Genomic DNA, 17,673 nt, shown 5'->3' with positions numbered 1-17,673 from the left:
CTGGAAGGATGCAGACATATATATGCAGGTCGTCCGAAATGTTTAAAGAAAGGGTTTGATTGTGATGACAGTAATTTATTGTCCTTAACGGATAAAATATTACTTGAAAAATCGTGAGTTTCAAAATACTTTGAAATTAGCTGAATCACTTTGTGTTGTTGATTACCTTAGTGTAGATAATATGTATTCAGAGGTTGCTATGATTTCTGATTTCTTGTTTTTTTTTGAGGGGGGGGGGGGGGAGGGAAGGAGCACTTGAGCCAGCCGTGGTGGCAGAGCAGTTCTAGGCGCTTCAGTCTGGAACCGCGCGACTGCTACGGTCGCAGGTTCGAATCCTGCCTAGGGCATGGATGTGTGTGATGTTCTTAGGTTACTTAGGTTTAAGTAGTTCTAAGTTCTAGGGGACTGGTGACGTCAGATGTTAAGTCCCATAGTGCTCAGAGCCATTTGAGCATTTGAAAGCAAAGTTAGCTACTACGACAATACCACAGAGATTGGTCTACACTACAGATATAATTGGCACATCAAAATTGCGCATTGTTTTAGTTTTAGTTACATACTATATCTGAGCATATTTCTTTCAAGTGCATTCACAGAGAAAGATTTCTTCATTGTGAAGATTAAATGGAGGATCGAGCGAAAGAGAAGTTCAGTTGATCTAATAAAAAATGAATTGTACACTTATTTCAATTATCATGAAAAGTTGCAGTGTTTCTTATACGACAGTACTGCCTAATGAAAAAGTGTTGAGAACCAGATGCTCAATTCAAAAGTAATCTTTACCATTGTGCTAAGTGTATTATGAAGAAAATGTGGAGTAAGTAAAATTATTTTAAAAATTTCAGTGTCGATAAATTTGTTTCTATTTTCCCTCACTGAAATCTGGTGACCCTAATGGTTATTCTGATTTTGGTTGTACAGTACGAAATTCATGAACTTTATAGAATTACACTACACTTTTAAGTATTTATGAAGTTACACTCATTTCTAATTTTGTTTCTAATATGATTACACATTTTAGTGAACTATTATATAAGTTATTTAGGGCAGCAGCAGAACAGTAACAATAGCATTAAAATGATCTAAGTTCAATTAAAATTTTAAAGAAAAAGGTTAAAAAACCGTATTTATATTGAATATATAGTTGTAAACAGTGAAATAAGAAATTTAATGTAAAGTCACAAGGTAGAACATAATAAAAATTAGAGGCCGACTACTGACCTCTTGTGCCCTATGCCTGGAGCATTCATAGCTCCAAAACAGTATAACGCGTGTTACTAATTTACATTTACTTACAAGTTTAATTTCAAAACCTAATCACATTCACTTACATCTCCGAACACACAATAAGCACATAAGTTTAAAAGTGACAGAACGTTATTGACTTTGGGCATAAAAATCCCATATGAGTTCAGTTCGCAAGAAACACAAGCCACTCAAACTTCAGTCGACTTGTATATCAGTTGTAGCATTAAAGACATTCAGCGTCAGTCCCGTCTGCTATACTTCCGACATATTTTCTTTCAGGAATAAATCTCTCTTTTTAGCCTTTTCATTCTACTTCTGCTTCGTTATGTTAGAACTTTCAACAGCTGCCTGAAACTAATTTTTGTAGGGATACACAATCAGAAACACAGCACGGTTTTTCTTTCTTTTTGTGGCTCTCTATAGGTACTTTCACTTCAGCTTTGAAATAGCAACAACGTTTTGTTGAGAAACTTGGGGAAATGTTCTGGAACTAGAACGATAAACTGTTTTTCCAACAAATCTGCTTCTGACTTCTGGTGCAGTCTCTTTCGGGGAATTATCGAACACAGGAGATATTGCTGGTTCTCCGATAATGACAGACAAATTTAATGGGCATGGTGCCTTGTGTTCCACTGGAGGACCAGTTGGTGCTGATGGTAAGAAGTCTGCAACAGTGCAGATGTTTACAGGATAAATTCCTGTAGCTTCAAGCCTTTGATTGCAAATCTTAGGGTCGTAGTATTCAGAAAAGCTGAGCCAAAATGAGATGTTATTTGGCATAGCGTGATAACTTTTCCATGATGTGTTGCTCATAGAATGTCACTTAGGCTTCTTTACCGGTAGACACATCACACTACATTCCATCGTCAAGTGAATGAACTCGAAATTCCTTGTGCGCATTCAGTAGCCATCTAGATTAAACAGCATCACATTTTCTTTGATTGACCCTGTGGGCTTTCAAAACAATATTAAATGATGAAAGGTGGCCCTCAACTACGTAGCCTCCGACTCAACGTTGAAATATTAAAAGTTTTGTCTTGTTTCGTTATCTAGGGCTGGGATACTTAGTTGCTGCATTACAGGCCAGATACTGCTGTGTCTACAGTATACTTTAAGAATACACACATGAATCGAATGGTCGAGGGTTTCTATCATTCGGAAATTGCGAATTATGAAAGTAATATATAAATTTGTAAATGAAAGATTGCAATTAAATAAAATCTGCAGGAACTATCTTAACGACTTTAAATGATGAGTACAGTACTAGAAGTACTTTTGAGAATGCGGTATATATCTGCAAAACATTTATTGGTGTCGATGGTCCATCAAAAAAATAAAATATATGTTGAATAACGGGGAAACAATAGATACCTACTTCACGTAATTAGTTATGAACAAGAACATAGCTCGCGACATATTCACTGCTGAACGCATACTACGTCTTCATAGTAGAAACCTCAGAAATCTCTCAAGTTCCGCACTCTGATGTATTGCATATCTCTCGCGACTACACGCAAACCACTCCACACTCCAAGTCTTTCCCGCGACTCCCCCTCCATTCCGTTCGGTAATCGCCTCTCTTAGTAACGAGCGCTGTGGTTGGCGATAGCGCTTCCGTCATGTCTCCAAGCCAACGCACACCCACAAACATTTTGAAACACATTCTAAATACTGGATTTACATTTAAGTAACTTGAAATTAAATAAATATTCATGCGGCTGGAGCATAAACACGCACTAAGACATATTATTAAATAAATAAGAAAGTTAAATAAACATATATCAAAGGAATAGTACCGAACGTAGCCAGTGGCCTAATGTCTCTGTGCTTTCTAAAACACAGTAAAAATTTAACCAATTGTATAGTATATATCGAATATAAACAAAGACCTAGACGAATAAATATATTTAGAAGCATGCTGCTATCTTTTTTTCGTGTGACTGTGGAGTACTTACGGCCTGACGCAATCGATAGTAATCGGCCACTTTGACCTCCAATAACTCATATACTATTCAAGTTACATGCCTTAATTTATACAAATTTGGATTTATACTAATATCTTTCTAAAGATATGTCGATTGACGCAATCGGATGAATCGTTTAGATTTTGGAAATTCGTGGCTGAGTGTTACGTTTATAATTTACAGTCAGATACTAAACTTTAAAATAATAAAGATATTGGAAATCTGATTACACCATCAGAATTGTCGTGCAAAGAATGATAATGTACATGTTGAAATGTACATGTTTCTTTTTGAGGTATCATGATTCATCTGGCTATTATTAATTTCTGTATGAACTGCGAATGTCTGCCATTAAGGTTTCACAAAGTCCGTCATCTTTGGCACTCCCGGCGTGTCACCTTCATCGACACATCGTCACTAAGGAATTCCCAGCCACGTGCTCGCTGGACCACACGCTGGAGCCACCACTGTTGCTCAGCTAACGTTCGGCACCACGTGGCCGCTGCCGGGCCCCAGCTTGCCAAGCAGCCTGTGCGGCCACACCAGCTCCGAACTTAGAATATTTCCAGGGCGCCACAACTCGCCCATTACCTCACAACCTGGGGAAGTCTACGAATGAACCATGTTTTAAAAATTTCAGTGTTCATCTACTCCGATTCACTGCATTCTGCCCAGCAATCAGCATGAGGACTCAGTTACAACTCCTTTTGCATCTTTATCTTGGTGAATATCAGCATAGAAATAACTTAAGCACCGGCATTTGAAAAGCATACTGCTGCTGTTATAGTGAGTCATACACCATTCACCCCACCATTTTCTGATACTTTTTAAATGGTACTTCACTACGTTTCTCTGTCAAATGAATACGTAAAGGTCCTTTATTGTCAATCGAAACACTTTTCCCTCTGAGTCTATTAAATTCTGATAAGTTATAATTCTTGATAATTCGAGAAAACACAACAAAATTTTCCATTTGACTTGTCAATTTGAAAAGTCTCATTTTGAGGCCTATTCTGAACTGCTCTCCGAAGAGTTGTTTTAGGATCACTGGGCTGAATACTAGCGTTTCAAAGGCTCATTTCGTTTTTCACAACACCTCTCACAGCCTTTTTCATGGTTTCTGTAGACTATCTAGACAATTATTTTTGCGTTCACATCCTTAAAAATTTATGAGAAAAGGAGAATTTTCAGAAGGAAAAACCATTTAAAAACCTGACAGTATTATAATGTGTCTTAAGAGTATTAGAGTAAATATGAATACTAAAAAGTAAACAGTAGGAACGAATGGTACGCTTTCTACATCAGAATGGAATGTCAGTCAGTTTTTCCCATTCTGATCCGACTCGAACTGTGAGGTTGGGTGCAGTTAAAAACTCACATAGCACTTTACAAAACGCATTAAAATAAAGGGCCATGAATGCATTTTGAGAATTTAAGAAAGAGAAAACTGGTAGATTCACCATTTTTCGTTTACCTTGCTGATAAAGAGTTACTAATATTGTTATAGACACAGGAAAAAACTTACAATAAGCGCAAACATGTTACTGGCACAAAAATGACAGACAAAATCTTCAACAATGGCTTCTTTCCATTCTTACGTGGATAATAGTTCCTAAAAATCATTCTGGAGTGGGCTACTTCGCAGTTTATTCATTCTGTTTGTAAAACTTTCTCTTACCGTAATGTTTAGTATGAACATACAGCTTCTAGAACAATTTAGAAAACATGATTTGTTAAGCAGAGCTAAATGTGCTCCAGATGAGTCAATCTGCATTTAGATTATGGTTAGTAATTAAGATGGCACTTGTACAGCATGTGTATTATGCATTTTGTTAAGAGGAATGACACATGTCTATATTTTTCTTTGTTGTTAAAACTGTATATTGTTTTTGTGAACCCAACTTATTGTTATCAAAACAATGATGAGAAAACGTTGAAATGAAAATGTCAGATTTAAAACACTATATGCTTCAGTTTTGTATAACTAAAAACCTATATGAACTACATCATAACGAAGACAGTTACATGTAAACATCCCCTAAACACTGATGTGAAATGAAGGTATGTAGTGATGCAACATCTTCACTAGCAGCATTTAAGTAGCAGATGCAATATTAGGGATACCCGCTAGAAGTGTGTGCTTGAATATTTCGTAATTTATCCAAAAGTGGATTGTCATACATGGTACAGTCACAGTAACGTGACCACTGCCTATGCCTGACGCCATCGTGCAATAGCTGCTCACAGACAGCAGATGGCAGCGTTATCAGAGGAGGGTATATAAAGTGTGTCAGAGGAAAGCGGAGAACACTGCAGTCGTCGTAACGTGGAAATGTTGCAATTTATCTGACGTTCTAAAGTCATGATGACTGGATTTTGGGCCAAGGGTGGAGGCATCCACCGAATGGTTAAATTTGTAAACTGTTCGTATGCCAGCAATATTAACAAAAGTAGTGGGACTTCCTTCGTTCTGGCGCATTTTGTTAGTGCGGGTTACCTACATCAGGGGCAGGTATGCACTCAGGGGCTGACCTATTAATCTCCTTTGATTGACAGGTGCTTAACCTATTCTTCTCTGCTGATTGACAGGTCCTTAGCCTATTGTTCTGTTAAGTGGTTTTCCATGTCGCTGCACTTAACCTATTGTTCCCACCAACCCCTTCCCCAAGACCCCTCCCGTCTCACTGCTACAGGTACACTTACAGGTCTGAGTTAACCTATTGTTCTGTTAAGTGCTTTTCCATATCACCCCCATTTCCTTTTGATTGACAGGCACTTAACCTATTGCTTCCCCCCCTCCCCCAACCACCCCCCTCGCTGCTACAGGTACACTTCCAGGTCTCAGTTATTGGAGCAGGCCCCACTCCCCCTCTTATCAATTTGATTGACTACTTAATTAAATTGATCAATTAATTACCCTCTCTGGTGGAAAAGTGCCTCACCCCACTGGAGAGAAGTTCAAGTTCAATCAGGACAATGCAGCACACCTAAGAAAATGCAGGGAAAGAAAGGGCACTTGAACTAGCTCCACTAACCTAAGTCACCTCATCCTAGGAGCTGGTGGGAAGTTTGAATTTTGGTGTATCTCTACTACTACTAAGAAAATGGATGGAAAGAAAGGGCACCTCTACTAATATAATCATCTGACCTCCACCTCTTCCTAGGAATTGGCGGGAAAAAGACTCAGTTGATCGATCATTTGGAGGGTGTTCGATTCTAGTGTATGGAATATTGTTTATACAGTTTAGACATTATGTGAAATATTATTTACTTAAACAATTTATTGAAGTCAAGGCATGGATGGAATATATGAAAATAGGTGGAGAGGAAGGATCTCATTACAGGAAATTGAAGGTTATGTTGTTTATTTATAAAAAAATTAAGTTTTGGGGGTTGAACTTCTCTTGCTCATCATTCTCTGATGCTTGGAAACATGTAGGTCTTGCAAGAAGCAGTTACATGGGGCAAACATGCTGCATAACATAATGTTTGGCACTGCACTCTGGCTGTCTTAACCTAATGTTTGGCCCCTTGTCAGCACTTAACCTATTGTTCTGTTAACTGGTTTTCCATGTAGTCAGCATTTCCTGAAAATGTTGTACTGCATTTTCTGGTGTTTCGAATTTCACATGTTTTGTAACGCCATTTCTGACGCATTCTCATTTGTCACCCACCCTCTTAAATTATTGTACCCCATTTTCCACAAAAATTATGCAAATTAACGTAGTGTTCGGCACATAACCTGGTGTTCTGCTCCATTTCACCCACTCACACACTCCCTCCCATTAACTACTGTTCCGCTAACACCACACTGTAACAAAAAATTTATGCAAATGAAATACATTCACATGTATGCGGTAGTTTTTCTTAATTCGCAGTATCCTATTGATCGGTGAAATCGATGGAATACAGTTTAAACAAAAGATTCCTAGTAAAAAAAGACATCACATCACTCGACGCCTCACACCGACGCCGCCCCCGCCGCAGCCGCCGCTGCGAGCCACTGCCAGAGGCAAGCCAGAGCGAGCCATCGCTCTCACACCGCTGCAGGTGAAAGTTGGTCTATTTTCATGTGCACAGTTAGAGTGCTTCGAGTGTTATATTGACGCCACAGAGCTCCAAGGTGCGATCATGCTGGCCCCATATGTAATGACTCATAGCTGTGGTATGGCCCACCACTGAGAAAGATGTTCCAGTGTTTCCCAGAATAGCACTGGGTGCATTGTTTCTAGCGATCCTCTCGCCATTCTTTTCGGAAGCGAGACTTTAAGCGGGAACTTTATTTTGCACAGATCGCTAAATTGCACTGACAGTTAAACACCGCAAAAGTTATCTACAGATCATCAAATACATACAAGACTCACAAGAATATTGAAAGCCAGTAACATATTTACCAGTGTAACTGCAATTAAATATTACTATTGGTGTTACGGTCTGACACAGATCGATGCACAGGTAATGTCTCCTCTCGACGGCTGTGGTTCTGGAACAAATCGCAGTATCTATAGCAAACTCTCGCAAACTGCATAGCATCCCAGAAATACTTAACGTGCGCTTTTGTAGCAGTTTTCGTGATGTCTCGGCGTGTATGCACGGAAATTCTTGCACTAACAGAACCTGTTTACGAAAATAGCGCAGAATAATGTGGCAGGCCGTCCATCACGTGTTACCCTTCCTGCTTTCAACATACGCAAACGTTCTCACCTCTAAAAGCCTGTGCACACTCACGAAAACACCGTTAATCATAAAAGCATTCTTGTTGCTTGGAAAGAGAGTGCTCTCTAAGCAAAGATGGGGAAATCAGAACAATTACACAAACAGAGTTCGAAGCACTGTCCTATACAAGAGAAAAAAATGGCAGCAATTTTCAGTATCCTACAGATACAAGTCTAGAGATGTCCTAATTCCACAGTGCCGGATGAGTGACAGCATCCCTTCCAGATATGGATGGTCTGCTTCAACTTGTCTTTGAACACTTGCTTTCTCAGAACATACCTTGTGTTCAACTTGTTCGTATCCGTTTGTGGACGCTTCTATGTCACAGCACAATGGATGTCTTGTAAATGAATTGAGCATTATGTTTGTATGTTGTACAGAGCACCATACTGAATAGACAATTAAACCCTGCAACATGCCCTACATATCATAAAATACGGAAAGATTCATACTCAATTACACTGATCTCCCACTGAGGACAGGAGCTTGAATATTAGAGCGTGAAACAGATCTCCAACCTGGCAATGTATTAGCACATACCGTGCCGATGTAGTAAACATACATTTCCTATCCTGCGGCATACAAAACGATCCCTTTTACGTCATCCGTATGTGTACCGCAAAGACAGATAGCACCATACATACTCCTTGCAGCACTGGATATTTCCATGCGAGGTAGGTGGTCATCGACCCCCGACGGGTGACCAAAGTGCTCTCAGAGGACCGAAGTCACTCTCAGAATTGTTCTACAAATTCAGACTTGTTTCCCCTCGCCACAAATGCGTTACTGTTTCTTGTCAGGACCTGCTTGCTTGCTTGCTTTTCTCCACACATCTCCAGACTCGGGTGTTACAAGAACACACGTATTTTTGCATGGTTCACCATAATATTTCGCGGTACTTCTCGATATCAAGCACACAGCAGTATCCTACCGATCGCTCAAACAACATAATTCTGAAGATATAGACTGGAAATTATTTCTCTACAAAACCTGAAAGTTTAGCTAGGTGCGAGCGTCCTGTAAACCACTGACTAACTAGAAACTTGTCACATCTGTGAAGACATTTACGTGGAAACTTGAGAAAAATAGAGAAAACCGATATTTCCATTCATGAATAGTGATGCCGGTGATGTAGCAGATTCCAAATCATCCCTATAGTTTAAAAGTCAAATAAAGTGTTTCTCATGTCTAGAGATCCCGTAAATGGGTCTTCCACATGCTAGATGCACACACCACAAGCGATATTCACTAAAGTAAATATAGGCACGAAATGTGCAGAAGCAGTCAACCGAACGATTTACATGGGAGGAAATAACGGTCCAGCACAAACGCACCTCCATATTCAGTCTCAAATTTCCATGCGATCACAAAAGGTATGCAACACGTACTAAGTATTAGTTTACTATTCGGTAGTCTAGAAGACAAGACGTTAATTCATCTACATTCCTACACTCCAACTACGAGCCACCTTTCTCGAAACTATCAGCTACAGTAAAATTCCAACATGGTTTTAGGTAGCCCCTAAGCATCTTGCAACTATCCTTCAGACTCTGTTCTCCCATCCCAACAGCTTTGCACATGTGATTGTTCGAATGTAAGTCAGAACTGAGTAGATGTTAGAGAAAGCTATATCTACCACCTTTGGCAACCCATCTAGACACAAGCGAAGCTGAGTTACTGTGACAGAACTGTGTTTGGATCAGTCGATGGAAACGAAGCCTGATCCCGCAACACGAGGTAGTATAGAAGACAATACGGGAGCTGGGGGATGGATGTGGATTTTCCTACTGCATTGTGGTGCTTCTCCAAACTACAAGCAGGTACTACAGATCCGTGTCCCTCAGGGTCCATTCACGTCTATCACCCCAACATTTTGTCTTCGTTATTCTATTCCATCAGCCAGAGAAAAATTATGAACTATAAGAGCTCAAATAACTTCATCTGATAGAGAACAAGATAAGATTTTAACCCATCTCTCTCCTCCCATATGTCGAAGCCAAATACTACGTGCATGCAAGCATCGAGCACATGTGACTGTCCTATTAAATATACTGGTATTTATCAAAAGCACAGACCAATTTAAGGTTTCATCACCCGTACTGTAGGATGATGACGGTATCCTACAGACTATTTTGTAAGTTGCAAGAGACACTCCCTGTGACCCTGAGTCATTGTTTGAAACATTGTTTTCTAACACGCTTTGTACACTGCCATACATTTTCTTTTTCTATCATAACTTCGAGGTCTGTGTGAGGTCCTACACTGACATCAAGACACTCTGATCCACGGCCTCTTGCAGGGAGCTAGACATTGCACAGTGTAAATAATTTTGTTACTGCAGCTACCATAACACATGGTGGATGGCTTTAAATAAAAGACAGTTACAACATAAGGAAACTAGAAAAGTTTGGCTGCATTGTGCAGAGTTCCCAAACTGATGTCTAAAAGTGATTGATGACCTCTACCTTTAAACTATTCTGCCACAGTGACGGAATAGATGATGGCTCTTCATTCCCTTTCGACTGATTCCTTATATTGCACTCATGTAAGCGATCACTGTTTCGGTACTAGCAACCCCCAGAAGGTGTCACACATGCACAAAACTCATCCCCCAACACAAACAAGCGCTGTCAGTCAATCATTATGTGGTAACCAACAGCGCGCCAATGCATGGATGGGATGGAAAAGACACCGCCTATATACTGTAATAATAAGCAACACAGTCGATAGCGTGAACAAATGTAGTAATTTTACAGTAATTTCAACACTGGCCAGTGCTGTGACAGCATGTTTCCCCAATTTCAATATCATAGCTAAACTGCCCGTTCTCTATTCTGCGAGTATCATTGCGAATATAGATAGATGACTGCACAGTACGTCCAATCAGTGTTAATGACTGAACACATAAATCACGAAAGTATACCAGACAGAGACCTACATATTTCTAAGACCTCGAGCACAGTGCTTAATTTACGATCTATCTCTCTGCATATGAGAGTCACAGAACATACTCAAAAGTATTGCTCTTGAGTCTAGGATCGGTACCTGGAAGGTATTGGCAAGATAGAAGATAAACACATGCACTCCTAGGGCTACAACATTCCGCATTTAAAATTGGCTATAATGTTAGACGGCCTGCATTTCCAACCTATCAGTCTTATGGAATGTAGCGCTGTTAATATTTCAATGTAAGAGATATATTTCAAGTTTCTCTGCAGTTTCTCTACAATAAACTATGTTATTGATCCGTAAAACGGATAAACTACTTCTCTAAAACATTGGCTCTGTGTGATATGGGTACAATATAGCTTTCCAGAGATGTATAGCACCCACTGTTCATATCCAGTCATGGTTCGTAGATTGTACTATGCCTGCATCAGCCCTATATAAAATGATCGTTAGTAACAGCGAATACCTCTTACAAGGGAACAGATAAACGCTTAGCAGCAGCAGCCCCGACATGTGAAAATTACCAGTCATTCCGTCACTAACTCTGTAAACGGAACACCCATCAGGCAAATGCGTAAACTGGGAATGCAATGCCTCGCAAGTACCTATCGCTGACTTAGTTATGACACTGAAGTCTAGATTTTACACCCAAGATGAGACAGGGGGGATGGAGTACATTGTATAAATCAAAGGTTGTTTAGAGGATTGTGTCACGTCTTATCACACATGAGAGGGACGTCCTCTGTTGACCGACAGATTTACCATCAATGATCGCAAGTAGACAGTGCTTTAAACCACATACAGAACACGTGGCTGTATACGAGTAGAATGCAGGCTATATCACACGACTGATGCATCCTGACAGAACTGTGTAAAAACGGACCTGCAGCTAGTTCTCCTTGTCTAGAATGCGTCATCAGTCAACCATTAAATGGTACCTCGTTACAGCTCCATCTCAATCGATCACCCCATCCACTCTCTGCTATCATTTAACGCAGATGCAAGTAAGTTCAGAGGCGAATGGTTCTCTGCCTTCCTGAAAAGCATCAAATACAGTAGTCAGTGACATATCTTCCCACGATTTGCTTAGGTTAGTAGAGATAACTGTGGTGTGAGGCAGTATCCTGTTGGAATTTGAACTTCACTCCATGGGGGTGTGGCACTTTCCCACCAGAGAGGTTAATTAATTGATCAATTTAATTAAGTAGTCAATTAAATTGATAAGAGTGAGAGGAGGGGCATTTCCAATAACCCAGACCTAGAAGTGTACCTGTAGCAGCGAGGGGGGGAGTTGGGGGATAGGGGGAGCAATAAGAAAAGTTCTTGTAAATCAAAAGGAAATGGGGGTGATATGGAAACGCACTTAACGGAACAATAGGTTAACTCAGACCTTGAAGTGTACCTGTAGCAGCAATGGGGAGGGGGGAAGTGGAGGGGGAGGGGTGGGGGGAACGATAGGTTAAGCGCAGTGACATGAAAAACCACTTAACAGAACAGTTGGCTAAGGACATGTCAATCAAAGAAGAACAATAGGTTAGGTACATGTCAATCAAAGGAGAACAACAGGTCTGCCCCTGAGTGCATACCTGCCCCTGATGTAGGCAACTTGCACTAACAAAATTTGCCAGAACGAAGGTAGTCCCACTACTAACATATACTGTGCATGGTAAAATGGCACTATTTGAAACTAGCACTTTGCCAGAACGAAGGTAGTCCCACTACTAACATATACTGTGCATGGTAAAATGGCACTATTTGAAACTAGCACTGAAACAACTGTGGTGCAACATGCAACACAGGCCGTAGATAACAGAGTGAATGACGGTTGCTAAGATGTGTACCGGCGAATAGACGTCCTCATGTTGATCAACTGACCACCAAGATGAAACGAGGTGCTACCAACTGTGTCTCCTCAATTAGTGTACAGTGAACGTTGCTGCGAATGGGCCTCTTCACTTGGTGCCTGGTTTACGCACCCAAGCTGACTACTGTTCACTGGCGCCGAACGCAGGAATGTGCACATCAACACTGCTGCTGGACGTTCACTGAGTGGCGACAGATGACCTGTTCAGATGAACCACGTTTCATATTCCATTGAACAGACGGCCGTTGGCATGCACAGCGTCAAATGTGCGAGAGATAACATCCCAAACAATCGTAGGAAGCATCCAGCTTGGAGGAAGGAATGTTTCCATTGAGTTCCATGGGTGATCTCATCATTGTGGAAGGCGTAATGGATCAGTACTATTATACATCTGTCCTCAGGACATTGTCCGTCCTTACATGCAGTTTGTTTATCCTCGACGAGATGGTACTTACCATCGGACAATGCTATGATTCACACAGCTTTCAGTGAACGGACGTGTTTAGAAGGGCCCAGGATGAGTTTAGACACTCCTGGCCACGGAACTTCCCGGATTCAAAAACAACTGAGAATCTGTGGGACCAACTCGATATGCCTGTTCATACCATGGATCCGCAGCAGAGAAACCGAGCACAGCTGGCCACAAATCTGGATTCAGCATCACTTCACATCCTTGTCGATACCTTCCAGAACTTCATTGACTCTTGAATGAGATTATCACTCTGCAGCGGAGAGTGCGCTGATATGAAACTTCCTGGGCACACAGTTTTAATCTGCCAGGAAGTTTCATTGACTCTCTTTCTGCGTGTCTTGCAGTGGCCCAAAAGATGGTTATTCAGGCATCTGCCAGGTGGTCACATTAATGTCACTGGACAGTGTATATATGGAGACTGTAGCTGGGATCTAAAACATTATAGACTGTACAACTAACGTTGGTTGTATTTTTCGGAAGCATATTTCACGAAAATAATTTTTGACGATGTATCTAACACTGAAGTAGGGCTAACAGCAACTATACGAAAAATTATGTGTATGAACAGCGGAAAATCATCCCTAGGCTTTGCCTTGATATCAAGATAAGTTTTGGTGTAACATCTTCTCTTGGAGCAATACGTAATAAATGCAATATTACTGATACCCACTATATTTGCATGCACGGATAATTCTTAGTTTAAGCAAGAGTGGGTTATTATAAACCCTGCACAGCACGTTTCCTAACAGGAGAGCTTAGTCTCTATAATTTAGTTTCGTTCTCATTGGAAAACAGCTCCTTGCGTTTGGTAATTAAGGGAATAGGTGTAACGTCCTTAATTCTCCCTTGTCCCTGTCTCGCCTGCAAAAGACGTCTAGACCGGCCACTGACATGTGACTCACACTCAAGTGGACAAAAGTGACAGATTCTGTATTTCCCGTAGAGGAGACGCTGTCAGCACGAGAGAACTGGAGGTGCTTGTACATCAACATCTACATCTACATGTATCTTCCGTTAGCCACCAACCGGTGTGTGGCGGAGGGCATTATTCGGGCCAAAGTCATATTCCCCCCCCCCCACCCCCACCCAACCCCCCAACCACTCTCTGTAGCACTCGCGGATCGCGCAAGGCAAAAACGACTGTCTGAAAGCCTCAGTACGAGCTCTAATTTCTCTATCTTTGAATGGTGATCATTGCGCGATATGGAAGTTGGTGGTAATAATATATGCTCTACATCCTCGGCGAAGATCGGATTTTGGAATTTAGTGAGCAGCCTCTTCCGTTTAGCGCGTCGTCTGTCTGCAAATGTGTCCCACTTCTAACTTTCTATGATATTTGTAACGATCTCGCGATGGCTAAATGTACCAGTCATGAATCTTGCCGCCCTTCTTTGGACCTTCTCAATCTCGTGAAGCAGACCCAACTAGTAATGGTCCCATACAGACGAACAATACTCTAAGACTTGACGAACTAAGGTACTGTAAGTAATTTCCTTTGTTGAAGAACTGCATCGCTTTGGGATTCCGCCAATAAACTGCAATCTAGAATTCCCCTTACCGTTACTTGTGTAATCTGATCGTTCCATTTGAGATCATTTCCAATAGTCACACCCAGATACTTGACGGATGGTACCGCTTCCTAAGACTGGGCTTTTATTTTGTGGGGATTTTCGCATTGTTATATGCAGTAGTTTACACTTGCTAATATTGAAAGGTAACTGCCAGTCACTGCACCACGCATTTATTTTCTGCAAATACTCATTGACTTGTTCACAACTTTCATGTGATACTACTTTCCTGTAGACTACAGGATCATCCGCAAACAGTCCAATGCCGCTGCCAGTACCATCAACCAGATCGTTTATATAAATCTTAAAAAGCAACGGACCTATTACGCTTACCTGGGGTACACCTGATGTTACGCTTGTTACTGTTGAAGTCTCCCCATTCAGGACGACATACTGCTCTCTGTATTTTAGAAAATTTTCTATCCAACCACATATGTCATCGAATACACCGTAGACTTTTTGGAGCAAACGACAGTGCGGAACTGAGTCGAACGCCTTACGAAAGTCGAGAAATATGGCATCAACCTGGGAGCCGGTATCTAGAGCCTGTTGTATATCATGCACAAGGAGGGCCAGCTGTGTCTCGCATGACCGCTGTTTCCTAAAACCGTGCTGGTTTCAGCAGATGCACTTCTCAGAGTCAAGGGAGATCATTATGTCTTAACATGAGAGATGTTCCATGATTCTACAACAAATCGATGTAGTGAAATAGGCCAGTAATTATGAGCATCCGATTTTCTCCCCTTTTTATAGATTGCTATGACCTGGGCCTTTTTCCAGTCCCGTGGAGCTTTCCGCTGTTCCAATGATCTCTGATAGATGAGGGAGTTACATTTGTAGCATAGCCAACTTAAAATCTTACGGGGATACCGTCTGGGCCAGATGCCGTCCTGGCGTCTAAGGATCTTAACTGTTTTACAATCCCAGATACACTACACACTATGTCACCCATCCTTGCGTTGGTTCGATAGTTTAAAGGGGGAATGGTGCTGCACTCCTCTACCGTAAAGGAGTATTTGAAAGCTAGGTTTAGAATTTCGGCCTTCTGTTTATCATTATACGTTACATTAACCCTACTGTTAACAAGAAAAGGTACTGAATTTTTTGTAGCCTTCATAGATTTTACGTATGACCAAAATATTTTGAGGTTATTTTTAGAATCTGCCGCTAAAACATTGCTTTCAAATTCGTTATAACGATCTCTCATTGACGTTTGCACAGCTGCTTTCATTTCGCAAAATTTCTTATTGTCAGCGGGGCAGTGACTACGTTTAAAACGGCTGTGCCAAATTCTCTGCTTTCTCAGCAACTACCTAATAGGTTTGTTAAACCAAGGTGCATCCTTTCCCTCTCCTACATTTTTGCTACGCCCATATTTGTGTAGCTCGTGGTGGACAAGAACCTTAAATTCCCAACAAAAGTGCTGAATATCTTTGTACCCGGCGGTGAATACTTGAAGCTAATTATGAAGATATTCATTAATGACACTTTTATTTGCTTTCCCAAACAAGGAAACTCTATGCTGTTTCTTTGATTTATTTACAACTTCCACTGGCATAGAAGCCACAACGACATTATGGTCGGTAATACCTTCTTCTGGAATAACTTCCTCAAAAAGGTCAGGTCTGTTTGTCGCCAGGATGTCTAATATGTCCCCATCTCGAGTTGGTTTTGTAACCAATTGTTCAAGGCAGTACGTTGAGAGCGCTCATAGAGTAACTTCACACGAGCCCTTGGTTCTGCCCCCTGTGATAAAGGTGTAATTTTACTAGTCATTGGACCCCAGATTAAAGTCTCTACCTGTAACTAACGGATAATTTGGATATATATTTCTTATGTTCTCAAGACTTTCCCTGAAACGTTCTGCGACCTTTGTTGCGGATGCTGGTGGTCTATAAAAACATGCTGATACAATGGTTACTCCTTGTCTGATTGACAGCTTTATCCAGACTCTTTCACAGTCCGACCCAGTATCGATCTCAACTGCGTTTAAACAGCTTTTAACTGCAATGAACACATCATCTTCCATAACATCAGTCCTATCCTTCCTACACATTGTCCAATCCGAGTTCAAAATCTGGCAAATGACTCTTGGTAGCCCTCCCAAAACACCAGTTCACAGCAGCTTCCAATCACTTGGTAGTAGTCAGGGAAATTCCCATCTCCTTACGAACCAGCAGCTACCTCAAACTGTGCCTGAGAACAGCACCCACAGTGCAACTATATTGTTCCTGGTTCAGCAATTTGCAGAACAGTAAACAAATAACTTTAACCTACACTTGCCGTTTCTCTCAGAATTTAATTTATAGGTATGATATGCTTCAAGCAATGCCTGTAGCTCTTTTGAACTGAAGCGATTAACAACCAAAACCAGATATCTCCTATGATAGCAGAAACACTGGTACAAAGTTTACTCTTTCTTTGAAACGTTTTTCAGGTTATGGTTACGATCAAGACGGAAATATATAATTAGTTTATGATAATTACAGACGACGTAAATTTCTGTTCAAGGAGAACCTTATGTGACATGATATGTTAGTAGTTTACAGAAACTATAAATCATAGATGCTTATTTAGTATGAAGTAGATTATGCACAACACTTGTAACTTAAGAAAATTCTCGAATATATACGTTAACAAGCATCCAAAATTTCTCAGAAACGTCCCATTTTCCATTTAATGTACAAAGAGGAACGGATTTGTTTTGAACGAGGATTCATAAGCCAAAATTTTCTAAAATTCACAAGTTAAGTTTGCAGTCGACAATATAGTATCGTGCTGAGGCTCATATTGTTTCAAGGATGGGGAAGGAAATCGGTAGTGGCCTTTCAAAGGAACCATCACAGAATTTGTCTGTAGTGATTTAGGGCAATCACAGAAAACCTAAATCAG

This window comes from Schistocerca piceifrons, chromosome X, assembly GCF_021461385.2.
Source record: "Schistocerca piceifrons isolate TAMUIC-IGC-003096 chromosome X, iqSchPice1.1, whole genome shotgun sequence".
NCBI lineage: Eukaryota > Metazoa > Arthropoda > Insecta > Orthoptera > Acrididae > Schistocerca > Schistocerca piceifrons.
The sequence above is the reverse complement of the archived record's forward strand: the minus strand, read 5'-3'. Positions refer to the sequence as shown.